At 41.0% G+C, this 12,046-nt stretch overlaps 1 long non-coding RNA gene across 1 annotated transcript; it reads left to right on the top strand.

The window, feature by feature from the left end:
• The first annotated feature begins 2,174 nt into the window (after nucleotides 1–2,174).
• Nucleotides 2,175–10,610, top strand: LOC128136135 (uncharacterized). The gene is made up of 3 exons (XR_008233271.1): nucleotides 2,175–2,992; nucleotides 8,146–8,243; nucleotides 10,416–10,610. It is a non-coding gene; the product is annotated as an uncharacterized LOC128136135 (long non-coding RNA).
• The last annotated feature ends 1,436 nt before the right edge of the window (nucleotides 10,611–12,046 follow it).

The raw sequence follows: 12,046 nt of genomic DNA on the forward strand, positions 1-12,046 counted from the left end.
GATACAAGCCAGGATGCTATTGGCCTTCTTGGCCACCTGGGCACACTGCTGGCTCATATTCAGCCAGCTGTCAACCAACACACCAGGTCCTTTTCCACCAGGCAGCTTTCCAGCCACTCTTCCCCAAGCCTGTAGCATTGCATGGGGTTGTTGTGACACAAGTGCAGGATCTGGCACTTAGCCTTGTTGAATCTCATACAATTGGCCTTGTCCCATCGATCCAGCCTGTCCAGATCCCTCTCTAGAGCCTTTCTACCCTCAAGCAGATCAACACTCCTGCCTGACTTGGTGTCGTCTGCAAACTTACTGAGGGTGCACTCGATCCCCTCACCCAGATTATTGATAAAGATATTAAACAGAGCTGGCCCCAATACTGAGCCCTGGGGAACACCACTTGTGACCAGCCGCCAACTGCATTTAACTCCATTCACCACAACTCTTTGGGCCTGGCCATCCAGCCAGTTTTTTTACCCAGCAAAGAGCACACCTGTCCAAGCCACAAGCAGCCAGTTTCTCCAGGAGAATGCTGTGGGAAATGGTGTCAAAGGCTTTACTAAAGTCCAGGTAAACAACATCCACAGCCTTTCCCTCGTCCACTAAGTGCGTCACCTTGTCACAGAAGGAGATCAGGTTAGTCAAGCAGGACCTGCCTTTCATAAACCCATGCTGACTGGGCCTGATCCCCTGGTTGTCTTGTACATGCCACGTGATGGTACTCAAGATGATCTGCTCCATAACCTTCCCCAGCACCAAGGTCAAACTGACAGGTCTGTGGTTCCTAATAATGCATTTAAATATCCCTATCCAAATTTTGTATGTTAAATTTAAAGAGAATTAATATATTAACAATATTAACTTTTTTCAATACTACATGCTACTATAGCTACACATTACTATCACATGTATAGATTCCATTTATATGACTATTATATGTATATATTCCATTTATTTTATTCTGTTCAAATACAATACATATATCTAAATAAAAAGGATATCCCTATATATATTTTGAACACTTCCCAAGCCAGGCATTCTCAGTTATAGTACATAGGAAGGAAGAATGGAGAAATTAAGAGCAAACCTGTTTTTCAAATATTAAAAATGTGCTGAACGTTTTTCTTTCTAAAACATGATCTAAAAATATGGATTTAATAAGAGAACACATACAGTTCATAAGAATGAACTTCACGCAATACTTAAGTTTAAATAGCATGGACTCAGGCAACATCCACAGCAACAGTTCAGAGAAAAAATCAACACAGACTGAAAAAAGAATCTGTCCTACCTTCATTAATTCTTATTTCAGTTGTTAAATCCATGTCCTTATTAACAAAAGACCTTTGCACAATAATAAAAAATAGGCTGTCAAACAGTTGTATCCTACTTTTTTCAGTCCTATAAACTCAAAGGGCAGTTGAGGCCAGCCTAAGGCACCCTTGTTAGCCTCCGCTGTCAGGACACTGCTAACCTCACACTGGACGAGTGCACCCCTAACACTAACACCAACTGTAAAGGACTCTGAAACTGTGAGGATACCCCCCATACTGTCACTCTGCATAGAAAACCTTAGGTGGGGAGGTACATCACTGCTTTACATATTTCCAAGCAATGCCAGGCCACAAAGCAAGTACAAATAAAAAGTGCAGCTGCTTGGCAGTTTCAATTCTTTGCCATGTCTTAAAGAACACAAGAGAAAATGTCATAAAAATAACATTAAGTTAAAGTTGCAGAGAAATAACATCAGCAGCAATCCTATTTACTGGTATTTTCCTTATTTCCTCTGAGTAGGATTCTGATACATTTCACTTCCACTAACTAAAATGTTATTCTGGAGGGTCCACCAGCACAAACTCAGAGACCCACAAGATATGTGTACAATCAATGGGGCCTATTTGTAGAGCTGGGAACTACCGAATCCAAGGGTACACAAAACTGGTCTGAACAGAAAACTAAAAAAAAAAAAATAAATTCATATTTATAAAATAATCGAGAAGAGCTGTTTTGCACTCTGGGATTTCAAATGCGGGGGGGTGGTTCTTGTGTGTGGCTAGGGTTTTCTTGAGATCAAACCCAGAGCTTGGCAGGCCGGGGAGCGGCCCACCTCGCCTCAGGGCAGCCCGGGAGCGAGCCTCACCCAGCCCCATGTCCCCTCCCTTCTCCCTGTGCCACATGTACTGTCACACATGCGCAGGTATTGATAGCATATGTCCATACATTTCGTGTGGTTTGCTCAAATTTTTATGGGTTTAATATTTTGCACCTTCTATGAAAACTGGTTTGCTGCTAGATAACTGTATAAGTGAGATTTGATAAATGATCATATATTAACATTATGGTTGAAACAATAGACAAAGGGTAACCGGGGAGATAATTACAAAAGTGTAGTCAAGTGATTAACTAATAATTATTCATAAGTTTTGCAGTTCTTGGCTCTTATGACTAGATGTTCCTGTACGCTAGATGAGAACAACGTTGAAACTGACCACATGTGATTGAAACTGCGTTAAGCTTCAAGATCAAAGAACAAGGACAAGAATAAAGACTTCAAGGACAGCCAACAAGAACTTCAAATGGGTCGGTGGTCGCAAAAGCAGCCCTTCGACTCAAATGGATCCTTTATTGCGCATGATTGGATGTAGGCAGTACTAAGATAATCAGTTGCAGTCATTTTTATGTATATATATACTAATCTGATTAATATGCAATTAGTTATTCTATATAACCTGTTAGTGCTAAAGCTGTGGTATGCACGCTAGGTGGAACTATTCCCCGTGCATCCAGCACTGCAATAAAGAATGCCTGCTTTCTAAAACTCCAAAATGAGTCTTAGAGAGTTTCTTCGACCGGCTTTTCGGTAACATTTTGGCACCCCAGATGGGACGAGCCTTCTGAGACTCGATGGACATGGGATCGCAGGACCTCCAGCCGGCACCGAGATTTCTTGGGGAGACCCTTGATCCCCGTTCCCCGGGCTCACAAGCCAAGGCCACTGGTAAGATTTTATTCAAAGGCATTCTTTTGATTAACCTGGTTCTGGTATTCTGGTCTGGTACTCTTACCTGTAAGCCTGACTAAGAGAGGTCAGCAAGGAAGAAATATAAAAGGATCCTTAAAAATCTGGTATTCTGGTAGAAGTACTTCTCTGATAAAGGGTATTCATCTCGCTGATTGAAGGCAGAGATACCCATTTGGTTTGGTCTCGGTACTTTGATTAAGGCTTTGGTGTTTGACTATTGATTTTGGATATGACCTTAGATCTCTGATTGATTCTGTTTGGTATTTTGACTTAGGGTCTGATATTTGACTTTCCGATTTTTTATTTTTGTATATTGAAGGTATTGATAATGGGAACAGGGCAATCGAGTGAAATCCCTAAAAAATCACTTTTGGGGTGCACTTTGAAACACTGGAAACAGCTGGGGGGTGTTCCGGGTGGCAATATGCGGAGAGAAGATTTGATTAAATATTGTAATCATTGGTGGCCTCTGTATAAGCTCGGTGAAGGGGAAAAGTGGCCTGTGAATGGGACGCTAAATTATAACACTATGTTAAAACTTATGTTATTCTTGAGGCATGAGCAGAAATGGGATGAAGTTATGTATTGTGATTTGTTCTTTACCTTAAAGAATCATCCTGAGTGGCAAAAGGATTGTGGAATTAATATGCCACCCAGCGATCCTTTTATGCTATCTTTGGAAAAAGAGAAAACCAAAAAAGGTGATAATAAGCTCAAAAGGTGTAGTTCTGCATGTAGTATTGGGCAAAGATGTTTAAAGTTATACAAGCAAGAACGAGAGGATGATACTGAAATGATAATTGGATCTCAAAGGGCCCCACCTAGAGCTGCTCCCAGAAATAGTGATGAAAGAGAGCCCATGAATAGTCCTGTCGCAGGACGAACAAGAGCTAAACAGAACGAATTTATTCAAGCTCCTCCTCATCAGGCGCTTGGGACTGAGGGTGTGGCAACTATTAAAGTACCCTTTTCTATTGTGGATTTAAATAATTGGAAAGTAGCAGCTGGGAGCTATCGGGAAAAACCTGATCAAACAGCCCATGCTTTTGAAACAATGATTCAGACTCAGGATCCTGATTGGAAAGATATACAAGTAATAATGGATGTACTTTTTGATAGTGCAGAAAGAGAAATGATCCGGAGGGTTGCTAAAACCCAGGTAGAAGCACAAGTGGCTTCTGGAGTATTACAGGGAACAGTGGAACAAAATTTTCCATCTACTGATCCCAAATGGAATCCTGATAATTTGGCTCAGAGAAGACTGCTAGATCAGTATCAAAAACGGGTTCTATTCAGAATTAGAACTGCTATGCCAAGGGCAATTAACATGTCTAAATTATATGAAATTAAACAAGATAGAAAAGAGTCTCCCACTGAATTTCTAAGCAGATTAAAAGATGTTGCTAGGAAATATACTAATATGGATCCTGAGTCTGAAGAAGGAAAAGCTCAATTGGCTCCTTTATTTATAGGACAATCCTCTGATGATATCAGAAGGAAATTACAAAAATTACAAGGAGCAGATTCTCGAGACTGGGGAAAATTATTAGAGGTTGCTTGGGTGATATATAGAAATAGAGATGAATTACAGAGTAAAATGAATGCAAGGTTAGTAGCTGCTCTGGAAGTAGGAGCTGGTGTGGGACGAGGCAGAGGAGTTATTCCCCGAGAAAGGGGACGTGGTCGAAGAACGGGACGAGGGAGAGGAACTGGATTGGGGTCACCAGTGGGATTAAACCAGCCCCTGGGACCGAATTAGTGTGCATACTGTAAACAAGAAGGACACTGGAAAGGGGAATGTCCCCTGAGACCTACAAGGTCACAAGTGATCCCAATTTCGACCACACAATCTCAGCAAGTTCCCCCTTTCTTAGGAAAGTTGAGTGAAAGTATCTGACGGGGACCGGAGGGGAGTCTCCCAGCAGAACCTCTGGTTACAGCTAACCTGGGAGAACAGAAAATTGAATTTTTAGTTGACACTGGAGCCACCTCTTCAGTTTTAAACACCTTAGAGGGGGAATTAAGTTCTGAGGAAATTAGTGTTGTTGGTGCGACAGGTGAACGAGAGACTAGACCCTTCTTTAAGCCTTTGGCAATGAAATTAGGAAAGCAATGGGTCACTCATCAGTTTCTGTATTTGCCAAATTCTCCTAAACCCCTGTTAGGGAGAGACCTACTTGAGAAATTGGAAGCAGAAATTAAATTTAAAAATGGTGAGATTAAAATTTTAATTCCAGAAACTAAACATATCGAAGCAGTGGCTTTGTTGTTACAGGACGGTCACCGAAAGCAGAAGATCATACCAGTCGAAGTAAATAATGCTGTAATTCCAATCGTCTGGGCTGGGGAAGTTCCTGGTAAATCCAAAAGAGCAGAGCCTGTGAGAATTGATTTAAAGCCAGGATCGAGTCCGGTAAGAATTAAACAATACCCCCTAAAACTGGAAAGTTGGAAAGGGTTAGTACCGATAATACAAAAATTTCTAAAGTACAAATTGTTAATAGAATGTGAATCCAAATATAATACCCCAATCTTGCCTGTTAAAAAGGCTAATGGAAAAGATTACAGGTTAGTTCAAGACCTCAGAGCGATAAATCAAATAGTACAAGATATTCACCCGGTAGTAGCAAATCCTTATACTTTGTTAACAACCCTAACAGAGAAACAAGAATGGTTCACAGTGTTAGACTTAAAAGATGCCTTTTTCTGTATTCCCTTGGCTCCCAATAGTCAAGAGCTTTTTGCTTTTGAATGAGAAAATCCTGAGACTGGGAGAAAAACACAATATACATGGACAGTCTTGCCTCAAGGCTTAAAGAACAGCCCTACCATTTTTGGAAATCAATTGGCACGAGAATGAGAGATTTGGAAGACAGACAATAATCAAGGAATCTTGCTGCAATATGTGGATGAACTGTTAATTGCAGCTGAGACAGAAGAACAATGCACAAAGTTAACTATTAGCCTTTTGAACTTTTGGGGAATCAGTGGATATTGAGTGTCAAAAGAGAAAACCCAAATAACCCAGAGAGAAGTAACTTATTTGGGTTTTGAAATCCTGAAAGGACAGAGACAATTAGGAACTGAGAGAAAAGAGGCAATTTGTCATCTCCCCGAACCTAAGACTCAAAAGAATTACGAGCCTTTCTGGGAATGGTTGGGTGGTGTCGCCTGTGGATTGCAAATTAAGGCTTGCTGGTCCAACCTTTATACGAGCAGTTCAAAACCTTAAACAATGGATTTATAGATTGGACTGATGCCGAGAAAGCTGCTTTCAAAGAATTGAAACAGGCTTAATGGGGGCACCCGCCCTAGGCCTGCCAGATCTCACAAAGACATTTGAACTCTTTACTCATGAAAGAAGAGGTATAACTCTGGGTATCCTGGCCCAATATATGGGACCAAGTCAGCGAGCTGTGGCCTACTTCTCGAAGCAATTAGACAATGTGAGTCTGGGAAAGCCTGGTTGTGAGAGCCATCGCTGCAACTGTGCTATTGATCCAAGAAGCTCGTAAGTTCGCCTTAGGACAAAGAATTACTGTGTATGTTCCCCATATGGTAATCACTGTGCTCGAACAGAAAGGGGGGCGTTGGTTATCCCCTAGTAGAATGCTGAAATACCAAGTGGTGTTGCTGGAGCAAGATGATGTTTACTTAAAAACTACTACCATCGTTAACCCTGCTGTGTTTTTAACAACTGATCAAGTTGAAGGAGAACCGGAACATGACTGCCTGCAGACAATTGAAGAAGTCTATTCCAGCCGACCAGATCTCCAAGATGCGCCACTGGAAGAAACAGATTGGGAACTATATACCGACGGAAGCAGTTTCATCCGTGAAGGAAAACATCTATCAGGATATGCAATAACCACTACTGAGAAGGTAATTGAATCACGAGCTTTTCCTTCGAATGTATCTGCCCAAAAGGCTTAATTGATAGCTCTTACTCGAGCACTGGAACTAAGTCAAGGAGAGTGAGTCAACATTTGGACAGACTCAAAGTATGCTTTTGGAGTAGTACATGCACATGGAGCAATATGGAGAGGAAGAGGACTGTTATCTGCACAAGGAACCACCATTCAGCATGCAGAACAAATACTGAAATTGTTAGAAGCCATTCAAAAGCCAACAGCAGTCACGATAATGTACTGTAAAGCACATCATTTAGGTAGGACTGTCCCTGAAACAGGTAACCGATTGGCTGATAGAGCTGCTAAAGAGGCTGCAGAAAAAGGCATCCTAGCACTAGTTCCAGAGAAAAGTGTAAATTTGCCTAAAGATGCTCCAAATTATAATGAAAAAGGTGAAGAATTAATTATTAAATTGCAGGCTAATAAAAATGAAACAGGATGGGCTGTAACACCAACAGGTCAAATAATAGTCCCACCCGCAATAATGAGAGAAATTGCCCGGGCTGAACATAACAAAGTACATTGGGGAACAGAAAACCTTGTTAAGCATTTACAAAAGTGTATTTTGAGTAGAGATATGACAAAGATAATTTGAACAATTACAATTGGATGTGAAATTTGTATATGCAATAATCCCCAAACCAGTAATAAGATTACTTTTGGAATTACGAAACAAGGAAATTCTCCAGGAGAATATTGGCAAATTGATTTTATAGAATTGCCCCTAAAAGAAGGATACTGATATATTCTAGGTCCAGTTGGTACTTTTAACGGGTGGCCTGAGGCTTTCCCTTGTCACACCAACAAAGCAAGAGAAGTAAAGTCTTGCTCAAAGAGATAATACCAAGATTTGGGGTGCCTGTAGGAATGTCATCTGACAATGGCCCTCATTTTATAACAAAGATTATAAGGCAGTTGAGCAAAGTATTGTCTATAGATTGGGACTATCACACCCCATATAGACCACAAGCAAGTGGGAAAGTAGAAAGAATGAACTATACCCTTAAGCAACAGCTGAGTAAAATTTGTCAGGAAACCTCACTTACATGGGTTAAAGCATTACCCATGGCTCTATTAAGAATCAGAGTACAGCCAAAAGGGAAAGGAAATTTAAGTCCTTATGAAATGTTATATGGAAGACCATATCAAGGGTCCTATGTTCCAAATACCTTGAGCGCTTTTGGAGATATGTCTTTAAGGGTGTTATGATTTCTTTAGGAAACTCTTTACAAGAACTTCGTCAGTATGTCTCCACAGCTGGACCCTTAGAATTGGACACAGCAGCGCATCCCTTCCAACCAGGAGATTGGGTATATGTAAAATCGTGGACTTTAGAACCACTAGCTGAGAAGTGGAAAGGACCATATCAAGTAATTTTAACAACATATATAGCAGTAAAGGTCTGGGGAAAAGGACCTTGGCTTCACTATTCAAGAATAAAGAAAGCACCAACAGGGAATTGGAAGACTAAAGAAACCGGTCCTTTGAAATTGAAAATCTATAAATAAGTTTCATGATATGTACTTGGGAGAACAATTGTGTAAAGGTTATAATATTGGGGTTGTTATTAGGGATATTGTCAGGGGCAGTAATCCTTTTTTGTGTTATAGGTTTTAAATATTTTCTTTTAAGTTGTTCTAAACATAAGATAAATAATAGTAGATGTAAAATTACAAAGGCAGAATCACAATTGACATGATAAAAGAATCTGTAGTATAAGATAAACAAAATGAAGTGATTATTGTCTGAATTACTAATCCTGATATTAGTCGTCCCTGTGATTTTGATAAAAGACAATCTAGTTTTACAATTGATTCAAGGTTTTGCAAAGGTACAAAATTTAACCTCAATAACAGCCTGCCTTCCGATTCCAAAGTCAGCTGAAAATCCGATTCCATGGGGAATATTGACATTGAATCTAACCAAAACTTGGGAAAAGATGTGGGACAATGAGAATCAGTTTAGCAAATTAAATTGGATGGATTTGGATGGCAATTATTCTTTAAACTTTGAAAGAAGGAATTATAGCATTTTGAATTGTAACATTACCAAACCATTCACCTCATGGGCAAAAGAATTAATTTATCGTCCTTCAGGAGAAACTTGTACAAACACCCCTTGGGGCTGCCAATTGCCAAAACCATAGAGACAAGTGCAAAGAGGAACTTGGGATTATATTCAAAATATAGAAAGGTGTTTAGAATTTACTGGAGTTACAGGGCCCTTGTTAGATCCACCCAGAGCCAGAACTATCTATGGGAATTTAGATTGGACTAGACAAACAGAGAAAATCACACATCCTAAATGGAACTGTACGAAAGTCTATACTTGTAATTCCTCTGACCCAGAAGTTCAAAGACTTTATCCAGTAGCTAAAGCTCTAAGATGGGGATGTGCTTGTAGAAATTATAGTAATGTTTTAAATGATACTTGGTCCCCTCTTAATAATGGAAGGAGAATTTGGCCTGGAATTGACTGTATCAAAGGACAGGTGGAAAGTTTAGGACTAACTGTCTGGGTGAGTAGTGATGGTACGTGGTCCACTCACCTTCCCATGAAGGACAAAAGTAAACAATGGACTTTAGGCATATTAACTTTATGCCCTCTCTGGAAGAAATCTCCTTGTGGCCTCGATGGTGGATTCGGGTAAAACGAGAAGATGATTCCTGGCAATCACCAAGTACTGGAACCAAAATAGGATGGGTATTGGAATCTATATTCTTACCACAGTTAACAACTCTTCAAAATAAAATTACTCTCCACAATCTTTCACTCCAAGTAGAAACATTAGCTAATGCTACTCAAAGTGGGCTAAATGAACTCAATGCACAAGTACAGGCCACTAGTAAAATGGCACTGCAAAATCGGTTAGCTTTAGACTTACTACTACTAAAAGAACATGGAGTATGTGGGTACATTGGATTTTCAAATGATTTGTGTTGTATCCACATACCAAATGTGACAGATGATTTAAACCATCAGATAGACAGAATAAGACATGTAGCTCAAAGTAGGAGGGAATTGAGATCAAACATAGAAAGTTGTTGGCTCAACAAAATATTTCAAAACTTTGGATTTTCTCTGACTGGATGGTTAGCTGGGCTTTTGCAAAATGTAATTGTGATTTTTATCATCATTGTTATAATCTGTGTCGCTTTTAGCTGTCTTAAGCTGTGACACGATCTGTATTCAGGTGAGACTACTAAAAGAATTGGTAGCCTCTAACAGAAAGGGGGGAACTGATAGCATATGTCCATACATTTCGTGTGGTTTGCTCAAATTTTTATGGGTTTAATATTTTGCACCTTCTATGAAAACTGGTTTGCTGCTAGATAACTGTATAAGTGAGATTTGATAAATGATCATATATTAACATTATGGTTGAAACAATAGACAAAGGGTAACCGGGGAGATAATTACAAAAGTGTAGTCAAGTGATTAACTAGTAATTATTCATAAGTTTTGCAGTTCTTGGCTCTTATGACTAGATGTTCCTGTACGCTAGATGAGAACAATGTTGAAACTGACCACATGTGATTGAAACTGCCTTAAGCTTCAAGATCAAAGAACAAGGACAAGAATAAAGACTTCAAGGACAGCCAACAAGAACTTCAAATGGGTCGGTGGTCGCAAAAGCAGCCCTTCGACTCAAATGGATCCTTCATTGCGCATGAACGGATATAGGCAGTACTATTGTGATAATAGATAAGCATTTGTTAATCAAATCTTGCTCATGTTAGTAAAAAAAAAAAAAAAAACAACCAGATGTCGGCCTTAAAACAGGAAGGAGGGGGTCTTGCATTAACTACAGATAACTGGTAATGTAAACAATGTTTGTGCAAGCCTTGTGTTTATACAAAAGGTAATAAAACATACATGTGTCAAGTGAGGGGCCCAGGGTGGTCACAGGAGGAAGACTTGGGGCCTATAAAAGGTAATAAAACACGCACGTGTCAAGTGAGGGGCACAGGGCAGTCGCAGGAGGAAGACTTGGGGGCCTTCATCACAGCAATCACCAGAAGGCAGAAAAAGACCCCCCTAGCAACAGATCGGCGCAGACGCGGAGTACACTAAGGAAGATACGTATACCGAAAATGACACAGATACCGGAAATAGAGGACTATAAGAACTGTGGCTACGGGAAGGGGGGTTGCGAGCCGTAGGTAGAGCAGTGGCTCCCCGGCCGCCCAGCGCTGTTTTGCCTATTTACCGCTTGCTTAATAAATTACTTCTAATTATTCACCACAGTCGGCTCCTGGACCTTTGTCCAAACTTATGACAATTTTGGTGCCGTGACTCGGATCCAGGCAACTGCGACTCGGGACTCTCACGCTGGGGAGGCGCCCGATCTCCGGATGGCCCCAGAGTGAGAATCTCCCGTGTCGAGACCTGGATGCCTGAACCCCTCCAAATTCGGTAAATAGGCAAAAGAAACTGCAGAACCCCATAATTTTTGTGCACGAAGACCAAGTGAAGACTCTGGAGTGAGTAAGTATTTTCGTATTTTGCGGTAATCCACTTGGTTGGGGTTGGGTATCCCGGAGTGTAACGGCTGAGAGGTCTTGGGGAGGCCAAGTGAGTGCGGACCCTCCAGTAGTGCAGTTTTCGTAGCCCGTGAGGGAGCGAGTCACGACCGAGGGGAGCGGTGTGTGTGTGTGTGTGAGTAGACACTCCAGAAGATGGGACAGAGGAAGAGCAAGCCCTCTAATCCCATGGGTGGCAGCCAGAAGAAACTGCCGGATATTCCCCCGGATAGTCCGCTGGGGTTAATGCTTGAATATTGGAATGATTCCCCACGAAGGCGAAATAAAAGTAAGGAGAAAATGGTATACTATTGTATAGAAGTTTGGGGAGGGAAATCCCTTAAGGATCCCCATATAATATGGCCAGTCTTTGGGTCTTCTGAGGATTGGGTATGTCAGCAACTGAACTTATGGGTAAATGATAAAGGACCCCCTAACCCTGAGGAAAGAAGATATGCCGCTTTATGGGTACCGCAAGGGGATGAGAGGGTATCTATATTTGTCTTAAAGGAAAAGAAGCGAGGGAAGTCATGCCCTGAAAATGATGCTTACGGGTGGCCCCCTCCTTATGCTCCTCAGCCGCCTGATTCACCCCC

Source organism: Harpia harpyja, chromosome W (genome assembly GCF_026419915.1).
Source record: "Harpia harpyja isolate bHarHar1 chromosome W, bHarHar1 primary haplotype, whole genome shotgun sequence".
Lineage (NCBI taxonomy): Eukaryota > Metazoa > Chordata > Aves > Accipitriformes > Accipitridae > Harpia > Harpia harpyja.